Genomic DNA, 21,012 nt, shown 5'->3' with positions numbered 1-21,012 from the left:
TCCATGTAAAGTTCTAAAGTCAACTGTTTTTCCTACATGCCATATTACTTATAATCACAGTATCTGGAATATTAACTTATCTTACAAAGAGATATTTATAGTAAGTCTAAAGTTGTTTTAATTATCAACAACACCATGAATGCAGTGCCTACTACAAGCAAACAAGTGTACAAAATACTTTTAATTCTCACCATCAACCTAGTAAGGAAGATCGCATAAATTCCTCTTTACAGATGACAAAACTGAGTCTAAGAGAAGTTAAATAAACTTTACAATCAGTTTACTAATGATAAAGTCAGAATTTAAGAACTTGGTCATAAAATTATAAGCTTGGATTTTGTCTATTTTATCATGCTTTCCTCTGACTACAAATGGTATCTATTCCAATTTCATTATGTGGCAGTTACCAATATACTTCTGCAATCATCAAGATATTCTGTGATTCTATAAGATCCTAGGTTAAGGATTAATCTTGCTTATGGAATACTAGGAGCTAAAATTCCTGACAAGAGTCAGTTCTGTTACAATCAATAAATTATCCACGATACAACTGAAATGTATCAGACATAGTGTATACACAACTAACCCAAACGAAAGCATTGCTAACTTTGACTTTGCCAAGGCCAAATGCATCCAACACCAACCTTAACTAAATTATAAATTTAGCTGATTTCTAGGTCCTGGCTTCCCTATCTTTGTTCAGAACCATGTGATGTTCTACAGATTTCAATCCTGCTTCTTCCCTAACTAAATGGAAAAATTTAATAATCATTTTCAGAATTAACTATATACCTGTTAGTATAACCAAGTTTCCATAATTAAGATTTAGCTGTTACAGAGAATTTGAGACAGATTTCACTTAAATGTATCTAAGGTAATAAATGGGGAGAAATAAGAGTTTGGGTGGGAAGAGAAGTAGTAGTCACTGAACATTACTTATTTAGTAACTCCTTGATTAATCCATTCAGGATGACTAAGAGGAAGCCTGGTAGAGTGGTGCACACCTGTTATTCCAGCTACTTGGGAAGCTGAGGCAAGAGGATTGAAAGTTTAAGGCTAGCCTGGGCAACTCGGTAAGGACCTATATCAAATTAAAATGTTAAAAAGAGCTGGGGATATAGTTCAGTGGTAAAGCAGTTGCCCAGCATGTGAGGCTTCAATTCCCAGTACCACAAGGGGGAAAAAAAAAAAAAAGGATGACTAGGGAGTCCCTTCCTAATCCTTTTCTCCCCTGGGAGAAGACAAGTAGGAAGGCTTGCTCCAGCTATGGCTGCTGGGAACCTATTCCCACAGTTTGCAGAAACAGAGTATTGCATCTTCTCTCAAACTCACATGCGCAAGTCTAGGGATGTAGCGCTTGCCTTAGCATGCTGAAGCCCTTGGGTTCCATCTCCAGCACTGCAAAAACAAACCAAACAAAAAAACAAAAAACCCAGTGATAAATCAACATGGTCCTACACAGTCTCTCATCCTCTAAGACTAGCACTTCTCAGTCTATTTACTTGCATTCTGACATTTTTTTGAGTGGAAGAAAACAAAGGAAGAGTTAAACAACAAAAACTGCAGAAAACTAAGAATAAGTCCATGGAAGAATGATGCAAATAGGATCATCCTCCTTTACATATGTCACTCCAGGAAAACTGCCAAGAACCACTGACTTCTCTAGACATACTTCCAGCAGATTCTCCAGACTCCTCCTTAAGCACATGTCAGTATTCTCATTCTCTAGTTTTCCTTCTTTTTGCTTCAAGATCTCTAAGTGCATAACTGTATATTCTCCAAAACATGTGGAAATAGTGTACCATTATTTAGTAACATCCTATTCATCATTATCTGTCTCACTTCTGAATATAAATCCTAAAGCCCTATATAGTATTTCTACCTATAATAATGAAATTTACAATGTTATTCTAAATTTGGTTGCTAAAGGATTTATCATATGTCAAGATAAAAAAAATATAAGATGGCAAAAAAAAACCCTTTGATTTAGAAAGTTTTTTTTTTTTTTGTTTTTTAATCCCTTTTTATTTTAGACAGGGTCTCAATAAATTGCTTAGGGCCTCGTTAAATTCCTAAGGCTAGCTTTGAATTTGTGATCCTCCTGCCTCAGCCTCAGGGGCCACTGGGATAACAGGCCCTATGAGAATACATTATTCCATTTCTCTCAGTCCTTCAAGGAAATATAGAATCAGAAACTTGCAGAATTAAAAGTCTTTCATAAAAATCAAAATCTATTAAACACAATATGTGTTTTAGAAAGTCCAAAATAAAATGTAGCTTTTCAAGTACTCTATTACATAAAGTATTTTTTTTAAAGGTAGTAAGTTTACTAACCTTTTCTGATGAAGAAATCCCACCCCCCCAATACTGGGTATTGAACCCAGGGGTGCTCTACCACCCAGCATTTTTAATTCATTTTTCCTCCCCCAGACAGGGTCTTGCTAAAGTGCCCAGGCTAACCTTGAATTTGCAATCCTTTTGCCTCAGCCTCCCAAGTAGGTGGGACAATAGATGTGGACAAACACACCAGGCTGACAAAAGAATTCTTGAAGCAAGCTAAAAACCAGTTACAGAGGTTTTGCACTTTTCTATAACTAGATTTTTAGGCACCAGGGGAACTGGGCACAGTGACTGCACACCTGTAATCCTGGCGACACTGGAGACTGAGGCAGGAGGAACCTGAGTTCAAAGCCAGCCTCAGCAACTTAGCAAGGCCCTAAGCAATTCAGCAAGACCCCGTCTCAAAATAAAATATAAAAAAGGGTTGGGGGTGTGACTCAGTGGTTAAGTGCCCCTGGGTCCAATCCCTGGTACAAAAAAAAAAAAAAAAAAAAAATAATGTACCGGTAGCTGAGGGCAGGAAGCAGAAAAAGCAGATCAGAAACTATTATAAAAGGAAAGCCAGATGCCTATAATCACAGAGACTCAGGAGGTTGAGGCAGGAGGATCACAAGTTCTAGGTCAATTTAGGGAGACATTGCCTGAAAATAAAAAATAAGAAATGTAGCTCAGTAGTAAAGTCATGGATTCCATTCCTGGGATGGGGGGTGGGGGTGAAAAAAGATAAGACTTCCCTGAAATAGAAAATAAACTTAATTAACTCATTAATTAAACTTCCATTTAAAAAATCATTTATCTAACTAAACCTTGGTAAGTGAAACATCTCACTAGAATTAGGAACAGTTTCTTTGGGATTTAAAAAACACAACTTACTCAACTATAGATTAACAGATCTCACTGCAAAATGAGTTGAGCAATTAAAGCTATTCATAGATAAGTATGATTAAATTACGGATGAATAAGTCAACTGAATAAAGTCCATTTATTAAGAAACCAAACTGCTCAATGTTCACATTTATGTAGAATGAACTTTTGGATTTTTTCCCCATACTTAAGATTTTACATTTTTCCATTACTTGGTATAGAAATGAGTGATCCATATAAAAAGACAATATCTGAAAGTGGTAGGGATAGTCCATTTAACTCAATGCAAGAAATCAAAAGCTTTTATCTTTGGAATATTTGTGACACAAAAAAATTAGTAAATTTGTTAAAAAGAAAAAAGAAAAAGAAAAACCTGCTTTTGCCTTTGAAATCAAATATGCAATGATTATATGCTTTCCAGCCTTCAAATAACATAAAACTTTTTTTAAAAAATAGAAATATCTGTAATAGAATTACATTTTTTAGAGGAAAAAATACCCAAAAATCTTGATATAAAGCTATGGAAATAGTTTCTTCACAACTTCATATAACATTAATGAAAGACTGCATAATCTCCTGGATTAAAAATTTTAAAGAGGGCTGCAAAGATCTCTTTCAGTTTTCAACACTGCTCTCTGTTCTCATATTCTAAATCAACTATCTTGTTTTCAAATAAACCATCTAGTTTTCAACAGAAGAAAAAAATCAAACCAAGTAAAGCACAAAACATACATATTCTTAATATAACTTTGAATAAATACTGTGGGTTACCTTTAGGTTCCTCAAACAAGTTAAATTTACAACATATGCCACAACCAGTTCACTCTCAGGGGAGAAAACCAATGAAACAAAAGCTCCCGCTTAATAAACGATTTTCTTTGTAGTTAAGCCTCTATCCCAGTGCATTTTGCTGTCAAGTATTATCAGTTTTCTTCTCTCTACAGCAAGCTAGAATCATATTGCCAGTTCCCTTAAAAATGTCTCTATGCATTTTGTATTAGGTCAAGAAAAAAGCCAAGAAAATCTTTTACATACTTTTACTTTCTAAAAACAAAAATACCTTTTCACTTTTGTTTTGAAGTGTTTATTTTATTTTTGCTTACTTTCCATACCTGAAATGTTGAAATGTTCTCAAATCATTTCAGTGTCAGTTGTTTACTGTCAATGTCTACATATACTTAGGGTTTTATTATTATTATTATTATTATTATTATTATTATTATTACTGCACACAATACTTTACAGTGCCAAAAAAAAAGTAAACAAGAAGGCCCAAGTGAAACAAAAGAAACATCAATTTCTCTTAAGTCCTCAGGACAAAGATTCTCAATATCCCAAAATACTGAGTCAGAAGCACAACACAATATATAAAACCAACACAAGAGAAACCAAATCAGAAACCAAAAATATTTAATGGAATGTCTCATCATCTGAGATAGAATTACCATGTAAAGATCTATGAGTAAATAACCCAGCCCCTAGATATTAGATTAGAGGATTGCTTTTTACTATACTGAATGGCTCAAGAGTGTTTCAAACTTTGAACGTAAAAAATACATTTTACATCGTGACCTAGTAAAAACATGAGAAGTTTCCCAAAATAATACTTTTCATTGCCACCTGTACAAATGCTAGTTTATTCTGTTCTACTTCATTTTATTTTCTACATTGGCAAGAATCTGTAAATTTGATTTTATAAATTATTAATCATGATCCACAGTTTTAAAAACATAGGCTTAAAAAAAGGGTACCCTGGGGCTGAGGGTGTAGTTCAGTGAGCACTTGCCTAGCATGTCTGAGGCCCTGGATACAATCCCCAGCACCAAATATATTTAAAAGGAGGGGGGAGGTCACGGATTTTTTTTTTTTTTTTTTTTTAATAATAGGATCCTTTTTTGCAATTTGCCTCTAGTTTCTTTTGCAGGATGGGCAGGTATTTTAAAGCTGCTAATTATTACTATTTCCATAAAAGCAAGTAGTTCTTTAAGTACAGTCCCTTAACCAACATAAGCATCACTTGAGATCAATACAAACTCCTGGGCCCCACCCCAGACCTACTGAATAAGAAACCCCAGGTGGAGCCCAGCATGATGGCACCTGCCTGTAATCGCAGCTACTCAGAAAGCTGAGGCAGAAGGATCACAAGTTCCAGGGCAGCCTGGGCAATTTAATGAGACCAGTAGTCAAAATAAAATAAAAAAGGGCTGAGGGGTGTAGCCCAGCTCAGTGGGTTACCACTCACTTAGCATGCTCCAGGTTCAAACCCCAGTATCACAAAAACAAACATAACAGGGCTGGGGAGATAGCTCAGCTGGTAGAGTGCTTGCCTCGAAAGCACAAGGCCCTGAGTTTGATCCCCAGTATTGCAAAAACAAACAAACAAACAAACCCCAGGTGGGGCCAAAACAATTTGTAATTAGCAAGTCCTCCAGGTGATTCTGCGGTAAACTAAAGATTGAGGATCTCCACCTTAAAGACCTCAGGTCTTTATCAACAATCCAGTCACAGTGCTATGTGCCAGTCACTAGTCTAAATGTTCTAAAAATATTAACACATGCAAAAAAATTGAAATAAAAACCTTATTAAATAAAAACTGTTAGTAATCGCGGGCAGCCTGACACCATGGGGCATGCCTGTAATTCCAGCTACTCTGGAGAATGATGCTTCTGCTCCCTAAATTCGAGGCCAGCCTGGGAAATTTTGCAAGACCCTATCTCAAAATAAAATTTTATCGAAAGAGGGATGTTGCTCAGTGGTAGAGCTCTTGCCTATGTCGCATGTGGCCCTGGGCTCAATATCCAGCACCCAAAACCAAAACCAAAAGACTAGTAGCATCTCTAGTACACAGATGAGAAAACCGCAGTTAAATTGATCAAGGTGGGTGGTGGAACTAGAATTGAAATTTATTTTCAATTTAGCAGGGTATGCCTATCCTCGTCATGAATATCCTCTTTCTGATCAAGTTCCCAGTTCCACTCCCTTCGTTCAGTTACTCCTCTCCTTTCCCCTCTCAAATTCTCCATCCTGTCAGTGTCCTTATTTTCTAGTATTATGGCTGTCGTCCTAAAACAAATTTCTAAAGCAGTGGGATGCAAGTCACTTAACCTTGCTTTTTAGGACCTGCTCTCTGGTCTTAGAGGATATCTTAGTATTAATTATGAAGCTGAAGTTTCTAGTCTTTCTGCAGACCTTAGAACCTACTGCTGGCACCATCCTTAATTTCGCTTATCTACTGTCCTGGCTAGCCTCCACCGGACCACTACTCTTTTCCTGCGCAACTTTCTCGCTCGCTCGCGGTGTCTACTACTCCCTTCCTACAGGGAAATTACTCTTCTCCACCCACCTCCATACCATTTTGCTGGAGGGAACTTCCACTTCCCAGCTGAACCTCACCCGAGTCTCAAACCCGATCTACTCCTCGAGGACTTCTTTCCTGGTGTCCCGGAGATCTTCAGAACCACCAGCTGCCGGTCTAACCCTGGGTCTCTGGTCCCAGACCAGCTGTGGGGGGCAGGGCGCAGCGGTTCCTCCCCGCCCCCCGCCCGCCCCGGCGGTTCAAGGTCTCCGCGGGTGCGACCCTCGGAAGACCCGCAGCTCCCCACCTCCTCAGGGTCCCTTCCCCTTCGGACGGTCGCCGTTCTCAGGAGGGCCCCCACCCCGCTCCGTGCCTTTCCTCAGACTCCCCACTCGGACCCAGGCCGCCCCCTGTCACCCCGGACCCCGGCTGTCCTCGGGCTCCCCACCTCCCTTCTCTCCGACAGGGGCCACTCCCAGTTCCCTCGACCCCCATCTCTGGCCGCACCCGCTGCTCCCGAGCTTTCCGGGTTCCCCTCGCACTCCCAAGCTGTCCGGTTATTCCCAAGTCACCCCGCCCTCGGACTGGTCACCCCGGGTCACTCCCTCTCTGGGACCCCAGCCGCTACCGTCTCCTCAGGGAGCTACCCCTCACACAGTCGCCCGCAGTCAGTGCCCCGACCCGAGCAGCGGGACGTCCCAGGGGACCTCCCGGCCTGACCCGCTAGTGTCCAGCGCCTGCCTACCTTCCCAGTGCGAACTCCAGGAACCGGGCCATTCTCCCACCAGCCCAGTCAGGGCGAACTCGCCTCCGCCCTGGCCCCGGCCCAGACCCGGCCCGTAGTCCAGGCCCCCTTTCTCCGGCCTCCGCCTCCGGAGCGCTGAGCTGGAGTTTCCGCCCCACCTCGGCCTCCAAACCTGAGAGCCGGGTTTCCGCACTCACCTGCAGCTGCCCACGACCAACTCCGGCGCGGCTGCCTCTCTACCTCGGCCGCCAGTAGCCACCAAGCGCCACCACCTCCCCCATGACAACAGGCCCACCCTATATCATGCTTCCGACCTATCCATTGGACCGTGGGGAGGCGGCTCTCTGTTATGATTGGTTCAACTTACCCGCCCGTCATCCCGTCTTTACCGCCCCTTTCCATGGTCGGTGTATTCGCCCCCGCCCGGACCTGGCGAGCCCTAGACCAAGCTTTATTTGTAATTGGTTGATAGTTGGGTAGTTCGAAGTTTTGATAGGCTGCTGGAAGTGTCTGTAAAGTTAACTGGCAAGGGATGTGACCACCAGGTTGGTTCAAGCTTGTGCAGTTTGGTTGCGCAGTAGAAAGCAAAGAAGGGGCAGACGCTCACATCCGATGTTACTGGGGAAGGGTTAACTCTTTGTTGTGGAGTTCATTCTGTAAACTCTTCCCTTTCTCCGACTCCCTTCCTACAAGTCGAAGCTTATCAGTGCCAACTTACTCATAGAGGTAACACTTGCAAAACACCTATACCAGAGGTTGTGTTTAAGAAGTATTTTTAATCCCTTGGAAGAAAGGTACTGTAGAGATAAATTTCCCCCTTTTCTAGAAGTCCCAGTGCTCCCAGTTTCCTTGAAGTTCTTTCCTTGAATCCCCTTGCTAAAGGGCAGAGTGCAGTCTTTTATTTAACAGCAAACAGTCCACTTCAGTTACAATTATATAAGTCGTCAATAAACTGAAGTGTAGCCTTGAGAGTTCTCCAGCTTCCAGACCCACTCCTAGAGGGCTTCTGACAAGTGACCAGCCAGTCATCAGCAAGTTTTGAATAATCGGACCACATTTTACCCTTGTGGATGCTCTGGAAATGAGAATTCCTCCCCCAACCCCTTCCATCCTTGCTTGTTTTTTTTGTGTTCAGCAGTTTTTAAATAGTCTGCTATCTACGTGTCAGATACTTTAAAAGCTTGTCTCTTTTTCTAAACCTCTCCTCTTCCTAGCAGTCTAAATTAGAGCCATTGAATGAATTGCAGTGTTTGTTTGTTTTTTTTCTTTCTCTCTCTCTTGGCACAATGCACAAGAATAAATGATTGCGTTTTTTATTCATTTGGGTACAAATCACAGTAGGCATTTTTGAGAAATCTGGTGTTGCTATAAAAACTCTTGTGCTCCTAGAAATATATTCATCATTAGCTTTTTTGCTTTTCTTTTTCATTTCCACCCACTTTTCCTGCTCCGAAAAAATAATAATAATAATAATACTGTCCTGATTACTCTTTGAATTTCTAAATCAGATTTAAATATACCTTCATCACATCTCTACCTATACACTAAGCAAATCTACAGTCTTGAAACATACACGAAAACGGTCAAGTATCTGTTCTCCTCACAAGCACTACTTTATGATTGGGATCTTTCTGGGGGACCAAGAATCTGGACTTTGGAAATTGTGTACTTTGCCCCTACCTTCTTTCTGCTAACTCTTTGTCCTTATCTATTCTATTTACTAACCTATCCTTTGCAGAGCAAGCTACATGGAAACTAAAACTGTATAGTTTGTTATCTTGAAGAAAAAAAAAAAAAAAACTATTTTCTAGCTTGTATTTTTAGTCAAATTTAAATTACACACGTCTTTCATCAAACCAAGTGGAAATTATTCCTCCAGTAACTATACAGAACAATAAAGTGTCTTTCCTAGTTATTTTCTGGAACCTTACTCCCCCTTTTCTCATCCTCACCTTCCAATTTTGAAATAACCTCCCATTCAATTCAGTGACTCAGAAAAAAACCATAAAAGGAAAGTGAAAAAGCCAAAATAACTTCAGAAATGTCTGAATCATTTAGTTGAAGGAAAGATCAGACATTGACCGTGATAAGATGGAAGTCAAGAGGAAAGCCTGAGCTAACATTCCATAACAAAAGCAGTAATATGCAAATGTGAAGATGTCCAAAGGAAACATTAGTGCATTCTTTTACACAGCCTTTTAATAAATCACCAGCAGCTTTCTTCTTTAACCTTGGCAGTGTGCTATACTACCAATTTTAGAGCAAGCTAGAAGGCAATTAACGTCCTGGCAGATAGGAAACAATAACGTCATAGAAGGGAATGGCCATTATTATGGTACTTCGAGTAATAATGGCTCTTGCACAGCCACAGTGACTAGGTGCCATAGAGAACATAGAATTAGGCCAGTCTCACTAAGAGGACCTGCCATCTAAGTTTAGGAACTCAACAAAATTACTATCACAAAATGTGAAAAATTGCCACAAAGGTCAGTTATTCATTCTGATTCAAACACTTTTAAAAAAGCCTTTTATAATGCTTTTGCTCATACATGTAACATATTTCTATGACTGCCATTCTTTATGAAAATCAGTTAAGAAAGAAAAGGTAAAATAATATATAAACTCAGTAAAAGGGAAAACCTTTTTTAGAAAAAGAAATGTTTATAAAAACTTGGAACTAACAGAAGTCTTTTGTGTTATCAAAGACTGTCAGTACTGAAGAGATTGTTCCTTGAACCATACATTTTGAATTTCTGTGCACAAGGTAACCCTGTAATGTAATTACTCCATCCAGCTTCTCTTTTCCTTCCTGTGTTCTGTGCCTCTCCTGACTTTCAGGGCCCCTCTTAGAAAGTAAGAACACTGGAGTCTGGGAGTCTGCAGCTTTGTGTTGTGTGGCAGGCTGTGGAGGTGGCAAAGATGGTATCTGTTCAGAGCTACTGGAGCAAGACCAGGATGGCAGGTATATATATGAAAGGCAGAAAATAACCTTTATAAATCCAATTAAGTGTAAAATGGAGGATTCAGAGACATGTCCCAATATCTAAAGAGTGATATGGGTGTTTGGGGCTTTTTGAGTAGTGATGCTATTTCTTCTCCAGCTCTCTTTTCATAATGTCACTTTGCAAGAGAGCAGAATCCAAATCTCCTTTCATATCTATTTTAGTCCAGAGAAGCAAAATCTCACCATGGAAAAGTTCTATTTCTTATTTTTGGAATCTCCCCCATGCTGCACCACCGCCCCCCACCCCAGTATTCTATACACAATTCCAGTTCCAACTGGATTGGAGAAATAAACAACTGATGGAGAAGAAAATCACTCAGAAACCAGACAAGGGCCAGAGCTGTCTGCCACTAGCTTTGGAGGCAAGCCAAGATACTGGATAAGAGATGGTTTCCTGGTTAGGGATCCCAGAGGGTGGAGGCAGAAGAGATCAGAGAGAGAAGGGAAGTGGGAGAGAGAGAGGAGAGAGAGAGAGAGAGAGAGAGAGGGGGGGGGGGGGGGGGAGAGAGAGAGAGAGAGAGAGAGAGAGAGAGAGAGAGAGAGAGAGAGAGAGAGAGAGAGAGAGAAAGCCAGGAAAGAAGAGAAGAAAGAGAGACATTGGGCCAGGAAAGTAGAAGGTACAGAAAGCTAGAAAGAGAGTCCAGAAGCCCAGCTTGACTGCTGAGCCAGCTTTAAGTCCTGCTCCCGCCCCTCCCTGGCTGTGGACTTTACACCAGGTTGCATAATTGCACCGGCAAAGCACAGTCTCTGCCACTGGTAAAAGGGGAAGTGTGCCAGGGCTCCAGCCTATTGGACTGTTCTCCCGCCACCTGGAAATCCTCCCTGAGTTCAAAGCCTGCTGCTGTGGCACCAACGCAAGCTGACAAGGAAGGATAGATTCATGCAGTCAGCCAAGGAGTGTATCTTCATAAAGGTGACCACTGACAAAAATAAAAAAGAAGAAAAAGAAAAAGAAAAAAAGAAAAACTCTGACTAAACAAAGGGAGACTATCTGGGAGAGGATATTTTTACCATCCCAACCCAGGAGCTTCCAATATAAGAAAGTGCCAGCTGCTTTCCACGCTGGAACAAGGCACTGTGGTTTCAAAGTTCAAGGCTATGTTTCATGGATAGGAAGAAAGAAAAAAATCGATGGAAAGGGTTGTTCTCTCAGTCAGAACCATTTGCTTTCTAATTCCAGGGCTTTTGTGACTTTTAAAGAGTGTACCGTGCTTTCTTATTACTAAATGCATTTACTTTCATCCTCAAAAATAAAAACAAAAACAAAAAACAACACCAGGAGGCTGAGGCAAGAAGATTGCAAGTTCAAGACCTAAGCAACTTAATGGGACCCTGTATCAAACTAAAAAATAAAAAGAGCTAGGGATGTGGCCCAGTGGTTAAGACCCCTGGGTCCAATTCCCTGTACCAAAAAAAGAAAAGAAAAGAAAGGGCATGTTCCCCCCTCAACCCACCTTGCATATTATAAGTAAGATGACTTCAGGGCTTATAAAATAGATAGGCAGTTAGCTCTTAGCTTTGCCATTGTGCTATTGAAAGGAGCCCCTAGTTACTATCACCAGATCTATGGGTGGACCAGCCATTCTTCTGCAGCAGGGAGTGGGCTATACAAAGTACTTAGCACCATTTAAATTTTGTTCGCCCGTTTTACATGCGCACAAAGAGTTTCCTGGAAACGTGGCTACTTTCCAAGGATTTCTCCTAGTAGAATGCCTTCTAGAACTCCAGTGACCCAATCACTTGGAACCTCATCAAAAAGTAGACTCAAACACAGACTCTCAAACCTGATGAGATATATATATATATATATATATATATATATATCCTGATGAGATATATATATATATATATCCTGATGATATATATATATATATATATATATATATATATATATATATATATATCCTGCCTCTGCCATTTACTAACTGTGACTTTTAGAAAGTTAATTGATCTTCCTAGGCTTCACAAAATAGGATGTGTTTTAGCTATCTTTTGCTGCCTAACAAATTCCCCCACAACTTAATAGATTAAAACAACATTAGTCAAGCATGGTGGCCCACATCTGTAATCCAAGTTACTCAGGAGGCTAAAGCACGCCAATCACTTGATCCCATGAGTTTGAGACTAACTTGGGCAACATAGTGAGACTCCCATCTCAAAAAAAAAAAAAAAAAAAAAAAAAATCACAGCATTTATTATCTCAAAGTTTCTGTGGGGCAGAAATCCTGCGATGGCTTAACTGGGTTCTCTAGCTCTGGGTCTTTCACAAGACTGTGGTCATTGGAAGGCTCATTTGAGATGGATCTGCTTCCTAGCTCACTTACATGATTGTTCATAGGATTCAGTTCCTCACAGGCTTTAAACTAAGCTCTTGGGTCCTTAGGAGTTGTTGACTGGTGGCCTCCTTCAGTGCTTTGCCCAGTGGGCCTTTGCACAGAGCACATTGCAACATGGCAGCTTACTTCATCAGAGCAAGCAACAAGAGAGTCAGAGAGAGTATGCAGCAAAACAGAAGTCACAAATCTTGTGTAATACAATTGAAGAAGTGACCTTCCATCACTTTTACCATGTTCTCTTAGTTAGAAGTAACTCAAGGGGAGGGGATTACACAAGGATTTAAATACCAGCAGGAGGAACATCAGGTGTCATTTTAGACGCCACTTACTTCAGGTTAATAATAAGTAATATATTATTTGTAGGGTTCATTTAAAAATTAAATGAGGGGCTAAGAGAAGATCAGTGGTCTAGTGCTTGCCTTGCATGTGTTTGTGTGTGAGGCCCTGGGTTCATTACCCAAACTGCAGAAAAATAAAATAAAAATTAAATGAGATCTGGGCACAGTGATACACACCTGTAATCCCAGGGACTCAGGAGACTGAAGCAGAAGGATTGCAAGTTCCAGGACAGCCTCATAACTTAGCAAGGCCCTAAGCAACTTAGTGAGACCCTGTCTCAGAATCAAAAATAAAGGGCTGAGGATATGGCTCAGTTCATAGAGTCCTTGCCTGTCAAGCTCAAGGCCATGGGTTCAATCCCCAGCACTGCAAATAAGTAAATTAATTAATTAATTAAATAATTAAATAAAATAAAAAAATAAAAAGGACTGAGGAAATAGCTTAGTAGTAAAGCACCTGGGTTAAATCCCCAATATAAAAATAATAATGATGACAATAATAATAATTAAATGAGAAAATATGTTCACTTTGGGGTCATCTACATAACAGTATATAACTGGCACAACTTATTGCTATTAGTATTATTATTCAGTATCTTTAATGGCTCATTTTCTCTTCTAACTACCAGAAGGAAACCTTTTATGAGGACTAAATAGGTAATATATATAATTCAGCACCTGACCATAGTAAGTGCTCCATAACCATTAGAAATTATTAGCATTGTTAATGTGTGACATCTAACTGCCTCTCCAAGCTATTGGAAGGAAATGCTATGAACTCTGGTAACTCTGGTAACTTTACAAGATTGGTCCTATTTCCATATATTTTGTTCCATTTTTCCTTGAGCCAGAGTATAAGTCCAGATTTAGGGTTCATAAAATATAACCAACAAAGCCACAGCTATCTAATTTCCTGCCTGCCCTGTACCAAGAAGGGTATGCTCAAAACCTGTAAGTCAGACAGCACCTCCTACAAAAGTGCAAACTGGGCTCCATTCAGGTTTCAGAGTTAGGGATGTGTGCCTAAAAGAATGAGCAGAGGGCTGGGGAGATAGCTCAACTGGTAGAATGTTTGCCTTGCAAGCACAAGGCCCTGAGTTTGATCCCCAGTACTGCAAAAAAAAAAAAAAAAAGAATGAGCAGAGGCTAGGCTGTGTGACCTTTGTCCCTTTCATAAGAAGCTGGTCACTTCAAGGTCTGCTGAATCAGACCTCACCTGAGAATGAGAGGAGGCAGAATCCTGCACAGGATCTATAGACAGGATAAGGACACCCAAAAAGGAGGTTTCCATGCCTTTATGGGAAGTAATAAGAAACATGGCATTGAATAAAGAACAATTTTGCAATTAGAAAGTTAGAAGAAAAGAGTCCAGTTTGCAACATGATGCCTAAGAGCTTGGGGTAACCAGGCAGGGCTGGGTCAAAGCTGGCTTCCTTATAAGGAAAGAAGAAATTGAGGGTTGGCCTATGGCCAAAGAAAATGAGGAATTATAATTAAGGAAACCCCATTATTTAGGCTTTGAGTAATTTCTCGGGGCTCACCCATGATTATTATATAAGACAAGGGGGGAAAAAAACCCTCCTGAAGTATAAATGATTATTACCAAAACTCTCTAGAAAGACCAAGGCCCAAGTCTGCCACACATTCCATATCATCTTTTAGACTAGGAATAACTATTCAAATTATTTCCTCCACCTCCACCCCCTGTCCATATTTGCTCATGTTCTTCTGTGTCCTGTGCAAAAGCAAACTTATCCTCACTAGAAAATGCTTGAAACTCTTTTCAGATCCAGTCACCTTCTCTAGCAGAACCTGTTGTGGTGTCACTCATTAAAGCTCAGTAATCACAGGTAATAATGACCTCTGCCTCCAAATCAAGTCACCTGCACAGCTGTGATTTAAAGAAGCTCACCAATTTTCTGAGATGCATTAACCTGGATCCCTTTTTCTCCTGACACATTCACAAACATTACCACATTTGTGCACAGAAATGCTCAAAGCAGAAGTTGCTGAAAAAGTTCTGGAAGTGTAAAGGAGAGGTATGTACCAATACCAAGTTCCTCTTCTGGTGACTCTTGTCTTCTCTCATTCCAATTCTGTGTTTCCTCTATGTTCCAGACACAGGAGATTGTAAGTTTCAATACCGCTTAATAAACCAAGAAGACCTCTGTCTGCCCCTTGGCAGTTTGGCCCATTTTAGAAGGGAAAAAAGAGATCTGACTACACAATAGGGATGGTGTATTTATTTATTCAGCCCTTTCCTACACTGTAGCCAGAGCATTAGCCATTTCATTTTGCCCTCAGGAAGTGTACTTAGTGGTAGGCTTTCTTTCTTTTCCTGTTAGTTTCCTGCAAAAGGACATCAGTGTCTTCCTCAGTATAGCAGCTGATAAGAAGGATGTTGTTGCTCAATTGGAGACAAACATATTTCCTATCATAGACCCATACCATCCCCAGGGCATGGAGAATTGGACCTGGTTGTGGAAATAACAGAAGAAACTGATTACCATGCCTACTTCCCTGGTGCCATCTTCTTCCTGAAATAGTGGGATACAATAATTATATCTTCCACTTGAGTAGAATTTCACACTTTCCCAAAGTAGCATCGAGTTATATAGAAGCAGAGTTGGAGGTACTGCAACTGGCTCAGCCTGGTAGTTACACTGGAGGGTTAACATGAGGAGGCAGCTTGAAATTTGCTTAATTTTATATTTCTTGGAAATCCTACAAATCACATAGTTTTGCTGTAAGTTGGATTCCATTTGCTAACTCCCTCTCTTCCTACCGATCACTTTCAAAGTAATTATTACAGAGGGCCTCCTGACAACCGCTGTCCTAGCCATCATTGTGTCCTGTACCCCTCCTATACACACTGCACTTCCGCTTTGGATACAAACATTTCCTGGGTATACTCGCTTGGTGCCTATCCATCCTGCAGTGCGTCAGCACTGTGATCGAAGGACCATATCCTTCCTGCTCGTGGCTGCCTAGCACAGGACCTGGCCATCAGTACATCACTAAATATCTAGTGAGTGAATGGATGAATGAATGAATCAGGAATTGTCTCTAGGAGCCGCCTTGCCACTAGACACAATTATTTATTTTGGGGTGGTGCTCTGGGAGTGATAAAAAAAGCATGTGCTAATTATCATATCATAATCACTAGTAGTTATAGTAATTAGTAGGTAAAAGCACAGTGGTGTAGTACAGCTAAATAAAGCTCTCCACTAGTATGTGCAGGACCATCTCTGCACTCCGAATTTGAAATCCCACTGCCTAGCTGTGGACAGGGCCATTCCTTTGGGATATTCTATACAGAGTTGCCAACATTGGGAACAAGGAAAGCTCAATTTTCCGGGACTCAGTGAAAGCTCTCTGGTCTGAAATGAAAGAACCAGGCCCTCTGTTGCTTTTGCTTCAGGCTCTGAGACAGATTTCCCTATCAAGGGTCTGTGCTGAGTCACCCCTCCTCCAGTAAAAACAAGTCAACTCCCTGGGGAGGTGGGGTGGGGGAGTGGGAAGTAAGGACTCATCCTGCTAATCTCCTCCTCCACCCATTTGAGGCCAAGGTTCATGCCCTTGGACCTCTGCCTGTGAACAAGAGGGCTACCCAAGAGGGGAAAAAGACTCTTCAGTTCCATTCCTACCTCTAGAGCGCATGGTCTTTTTTTTTTTTTTTCCTCTTTCTTCTGTGATGAGAAGATTAGGATGGAGAGAGAAAGGAAGAATGAACCTGAGGGCACAGTACCTTGATGGATGTAAGGGAAAGTATGGGCAGGAGAAGAGGAAATGGGATGAAGGATGACAAGACATGAAGAATCCCTGGAGATTCTTCAACAGTTCTCACATTCAGGACAGCCAAGTCACAGCCCAGTTGCCAGGACACCAAGGAACCCAGAAATGCAATCAGTGGGAGGTGATGACGGCAAGGAAGCAGGCAGATTTGATACACAGGTCCCTCTAAAGAGTTACGCCCTGTGGGAGACCACAGACTGCTCAAGACTGGGTAGCAAAGAGAGGGAGTGGGTGTTCAGCATGAGACCTTGAATCTATTTCCAGCTCAGCTGCCAATTTATGGGAAGGACCCCAAGCAAAAGATGAATGTCAGAGATGTGACTTAATCAGCTGCCTATGGGATAGGCGCAAATTTTCAGGAAGCTTTGAAATCTCTAGATGAAAGGAAATGCCAGGAAAAGCTGTCATTACTTTGAGCACTGATCATAGAGGAGCCAGACCATCTCTGAGCTCCTGTATTAGAACCAGAAGCTGCAGTATTTCCATCTTGAGTGAACCAGCCCCTGGAGACTGGTTTTCTAATAGCATCATTGAACAGGGTCAGTGGTGAGGTCCTTAGGGAATACAACCAGAAATCCAGCACTGGAGTATAGAAAGTTTCAACAGGTTTTCTTACGCAGACTGATTCTAATTAAGCCTAACTTGCCAAGGGGGTTGATATATAGACTACAATTTAGTAACACTTCTTTCTCTTCTCTCATACATGTGCAAAGTTACTTTAAAATTTGGGGGCTGGAGTTGTGGCTCAGTGGTAGATTGCTCACCTTCCATGTGTGAGGCCCTGATCCTCAGCACCATATAAAAATAAATAAATAAAATAAAGGTATTGTGTCCATCTACAACTAAAAAAAAAATAAATAAAATAAAAAAATATATATATACGTATATACAGTTTTAGCTATTCAGGAGACTGAGGCAGGCAGGAGGATCACTTGGGCCCAGGAGTTTGAGGCCAGCCTGGAAAATATAGCAAAATCCCATCTCAAAAAAAAAAAAAAAAAAAAAAAAAAAAGTTTTGACTTACTGAAGGACACATGGAGATTCCTAATGATCATCCCAATTGTGATTCTCCATCTCTAAATAAGTAAATAAATAAATAAAAAGGAACATGTGTCCTTAACCTAGATCATTATTTTATTTGGCAGATACATGACCCTGATATTCTCTTCTATTTATCCCCTTGTGTACTCTAACCATAAATACTCTCTCCCAACTCTCTTCCTCTGTTCCACGAACCATCCAGATTGTTATTCTAAAGGAGTACATTTGTCACTGAGTTCTTGAGAGAAATTATATTCCCCTTCCTGGTCTCTCCAAAACTAACAGGCAGACTAGACTCAGAACAGGCCTTTAAATCAAGCCTGGGATAAGTTCTTACCTGTCCTGAATGAACTAAACAGAGTCATCCCAGTTGCAATCATAGGAACAGATACAATTTTTCTACTCTGTCATAAATTTTACAAATTTTGCCTAGCTGATGCAAAAGCAGATCACTTAATAAAGCCAGAGCTGCTGTAAACCAAGAAAAATCTGAAGAATGGACATGTGACTGGTAGACTAGCTCTCGTGGGGAGAGCTGAGCTAAGTCTATGGTATCACAAAAGGTGGGTAAAATTAACATGGTCTCATCTCTCAAATCCCCAAATCTAGTATCTCAATGTCACTTTCCAAGTTCCAACAGAGTTAACCTTTGCAGATTTTATATATACATATTTCACTGCTTCAAAGTGAAGGCAATAACTACATGAAACTCATTACCCAAGGAGGGCATATCATCAGAATACATAAAATATCAGAGCAAATGTATGCATTGCAGAGCCATGTGTGAGTGAAGCTTTGGGAATCTGGAACTAGCCATTTTTCAATCCTCCTCTTATGTAGAATCCCAAGTTCCTCTCCTAGTTCCAGGGATTCCAGTTTGATAGGTTGGAGTAGGGCCCAGTGATCTGTATTATATTTTGGTAAACCTCCCTCAAGTGATTCTGATCATAACTGGGTAATGACAATGTTGAATAGAATGTAAGGTCTGACCCAAACCTGACAATCCCTATAGTTCTTACTGTCAAACAGCTTGGTTACAAATGATGACTCAGAGACACATAGAGCTGGTATACTTGTGACGTGGGAACAAACTCCAGAGAAGCCATTAGAGTCCGAATCCATGAATTGAATCAAGCAGTATAATACTCCTCTCTTCCCTGGCTCATTTAGAGCCTTCTCCAAAATTGGTCTTTCCCACCTCAGGGATGAATCAGTTAGGGCTTTTAGAACAAGGTATTACTTTTGGAAAGAAATATTCAAATTTGCTTGCCAGGATAAGGTACAGACATTCCCCCCCCTGAAGTACTGGGGATTGAACCCCGGGCTGGGAACATGCTAAGCAAGCACTCTACCACTGAGCTATACCCCCTAGCCTTTTTAGTTTATTTTGAGACAGGTCTTACTAAGTTGCCCAGGCTGGCTTTGAATTTGTGATCCTCCTGCCACCCCTCCAGAGTAGCTGGGATTACAAGTGTGTACCACTGTGCCAGGCTTGCAGGCTTCTTTATACATTTCCCTCATGGCTCTTCTTGCACAGTGTTTAACACAATACTAGACATTCATTTATTCAGTAAATATTTACTAATTTAAAACTAGATAATACTCTAGACTAATAGATTGTTGCTAAAGACATAAATAAGTAAATAAGACTATGGTAAAGCAGACCAGACTAAAAGGTCCCTAGTTTCTTATTGTCTAACATGCTCTCAGAAACTATTATTTTACTATAATGGCTAGAGACAATGGAACAGTCATCTCAGGAAACTCTATTTAAGAGTCATTTTATGCTCTTAGGAACATAGCATATGGATTCTTCAGAAGATAGAGCTAATCTGAGGCCAAAAAGAACTGCAAAAAGGGGTTCCCACCTTTTCTTCTTAGATGAACCTACACATGAACAATAAAAATGAACTTGCATAGGGTGAGAACTATGTGCAAATGTTTTACCTGTCCTGAATGAACTAAGCAGCAATTGTCCCAGATCACAATCATCATAGGAATAGATACAATTTTTCTGCTATTACACAGTACCCTAGTGAGCCTTTGGTGTTTCTGAATAAGTAAATGAATTAATTAAGCTTGAATTCCATTTCTGATACCTCCTATGTATCTTTGTACAAGAAACAGAATCTTTGACCCTCACCTTCCTCCTGAATAAAACACCGGCAACTTGCCTATTCGCTAGACAATTAGAAATCACATGTTTTAAGAGTTATTGGCCCTGTGCCTGGCATACCACAGTTACCTCAAAAATGGTTGTGGTGATGACGCAGGGTTGAAACTCGGAACAGATAGTCAGAAGCTGCCAGGAACCAACTTGTATGGTCAAACTGACACCTAGTGGCACATTTTTAGAACATACACCAAAAGTAATTGCTGGTTTGTAACTTAAATTGGGGAACAACCAGAAATCAAGGGAGCAGCTGCTTTACCTGAGTAAAAGTATTAATCCTCATCAGGTATGCATATTAGAATGATTTGTGAAGTTCTTTTTTTAATGTGGTGCTGAGAATCAAACCCACTGTCTCAACATATGCTAGGCAAGCTCTCAACCACTGAGTCACAACCTCAGCCCTACTTGTGAAGCTTTTAAAACCTACCATTGAGACCTGTCGTGGTGGCACCTGCTTGTAATCCCAGATTGAAGGGGCAGAGGCTGAGGAGCACAAGTTTGAGGCCAGCCTCGGCAACTTTTATAAGAGCTTTAGCAATTTAGCAAGATCCTATCTCAAAATAAAAAAGGGCTCAGGATGTAACTCAGTGGTACTGGGTTTAATCTCCAGTACTTCCCTCCCCCTCCCCCTCAAAAATACCCTACTATCTGGGTCTTAATCTCAGAGATTTCTGATTTAACTTTCAGGAGGTGTGGCTCAGGCTGTGACATTGTATAAAAATCATTTTAATGTACAACTGGATTGAACAGCTGCAATAGACCCATGAGATAATTATTATCCTTCTCATTTTACAAACGATAAAAGTAAAAGTCCGGGGATGGGGATGTAGCTCAGTGGAATTGTAGAGGTGCCCCTCCTCCACCAATGAATCTTAAATTAAGCTTCTTCAGAGACCCTCACCACAAATGTTCTTGTTAACAAAATATCAGCCAAGATCTCTGCAAGGGGGCTCAATGTGGTTAGATGTCCTATTTCCTGTTGCTCTGCTCTGTCTTGCAAAAGCTAAGTTTAACTGCAGACTTTATGTTACTCCTGCTTTTGTGGTAAAATGTGTGAAATGAGACCAAAAAAAAAAAAAAA

At 40.7% G+C, this 21,012-nt stretch overlaps 1 protein-coding gene and 1 long non-coding RNA gene across 18 annotated transcripts in view; both read right to left on the bottom strand.

Moving 5' to 3' along the window:
- Window positions 1-7,558, bottom strand: part of NUMB (NUMB endocytic adaptor protein) — a 167,296-nt gene extending 159,738 nt beyond the window's left edge. For 7 of the 17 annotated variants that reach the window (XM_079129778.1, XM_079129781.1, XM_079129779.1 and 4 more), the window contains exon 1: window positions 7,442-7,558. The gene's annotated coding sequence lies outside the window, so the exon portion shown is untranslated. The other 10 variants (XM_079129764.1, XM_079129773.1, XM_079129775.1 and 7 more) reach the window with 9 other exon arrangements.
- A 7,594-nt stretch (window positions 7,559-15,152) lies between these two features.
- On the bottom strand, window positions 15,153-17,795 carry LOC306651720. Its single transcript, XR_013761189.1, has 3 exons — window positions 17,742-17,795; window positions 17,129-17,271; window positions 15,153-15,459 (listed from the first exon to the last, which is right to left on the bottom strand). It is a non-coding gene; the product is annotated as an uncharacterized lncRNA (long non-coding RNA).
- Between the last annotated feature and the right edge of the window lie 3,217 nt (window positions 17,796-21,012).

Source organism: Sciurus vulgaris (assembly GCF_902686455.1).
Source record: "Sciurus vulgaris genome assembly, chromosome: 2".
Taxonomy (NCBI): Eukaryota; Metazoa; Chordata; class Mammalia; order Rodentia; family Sciuridae; genus Sciurus; species Sciurus vulgaris.
The sequence above is the reverse complement of the archived record's forward strand: the minus strand, read 5'-3'. Positions and strand labels throughout refer to the sequence as shown.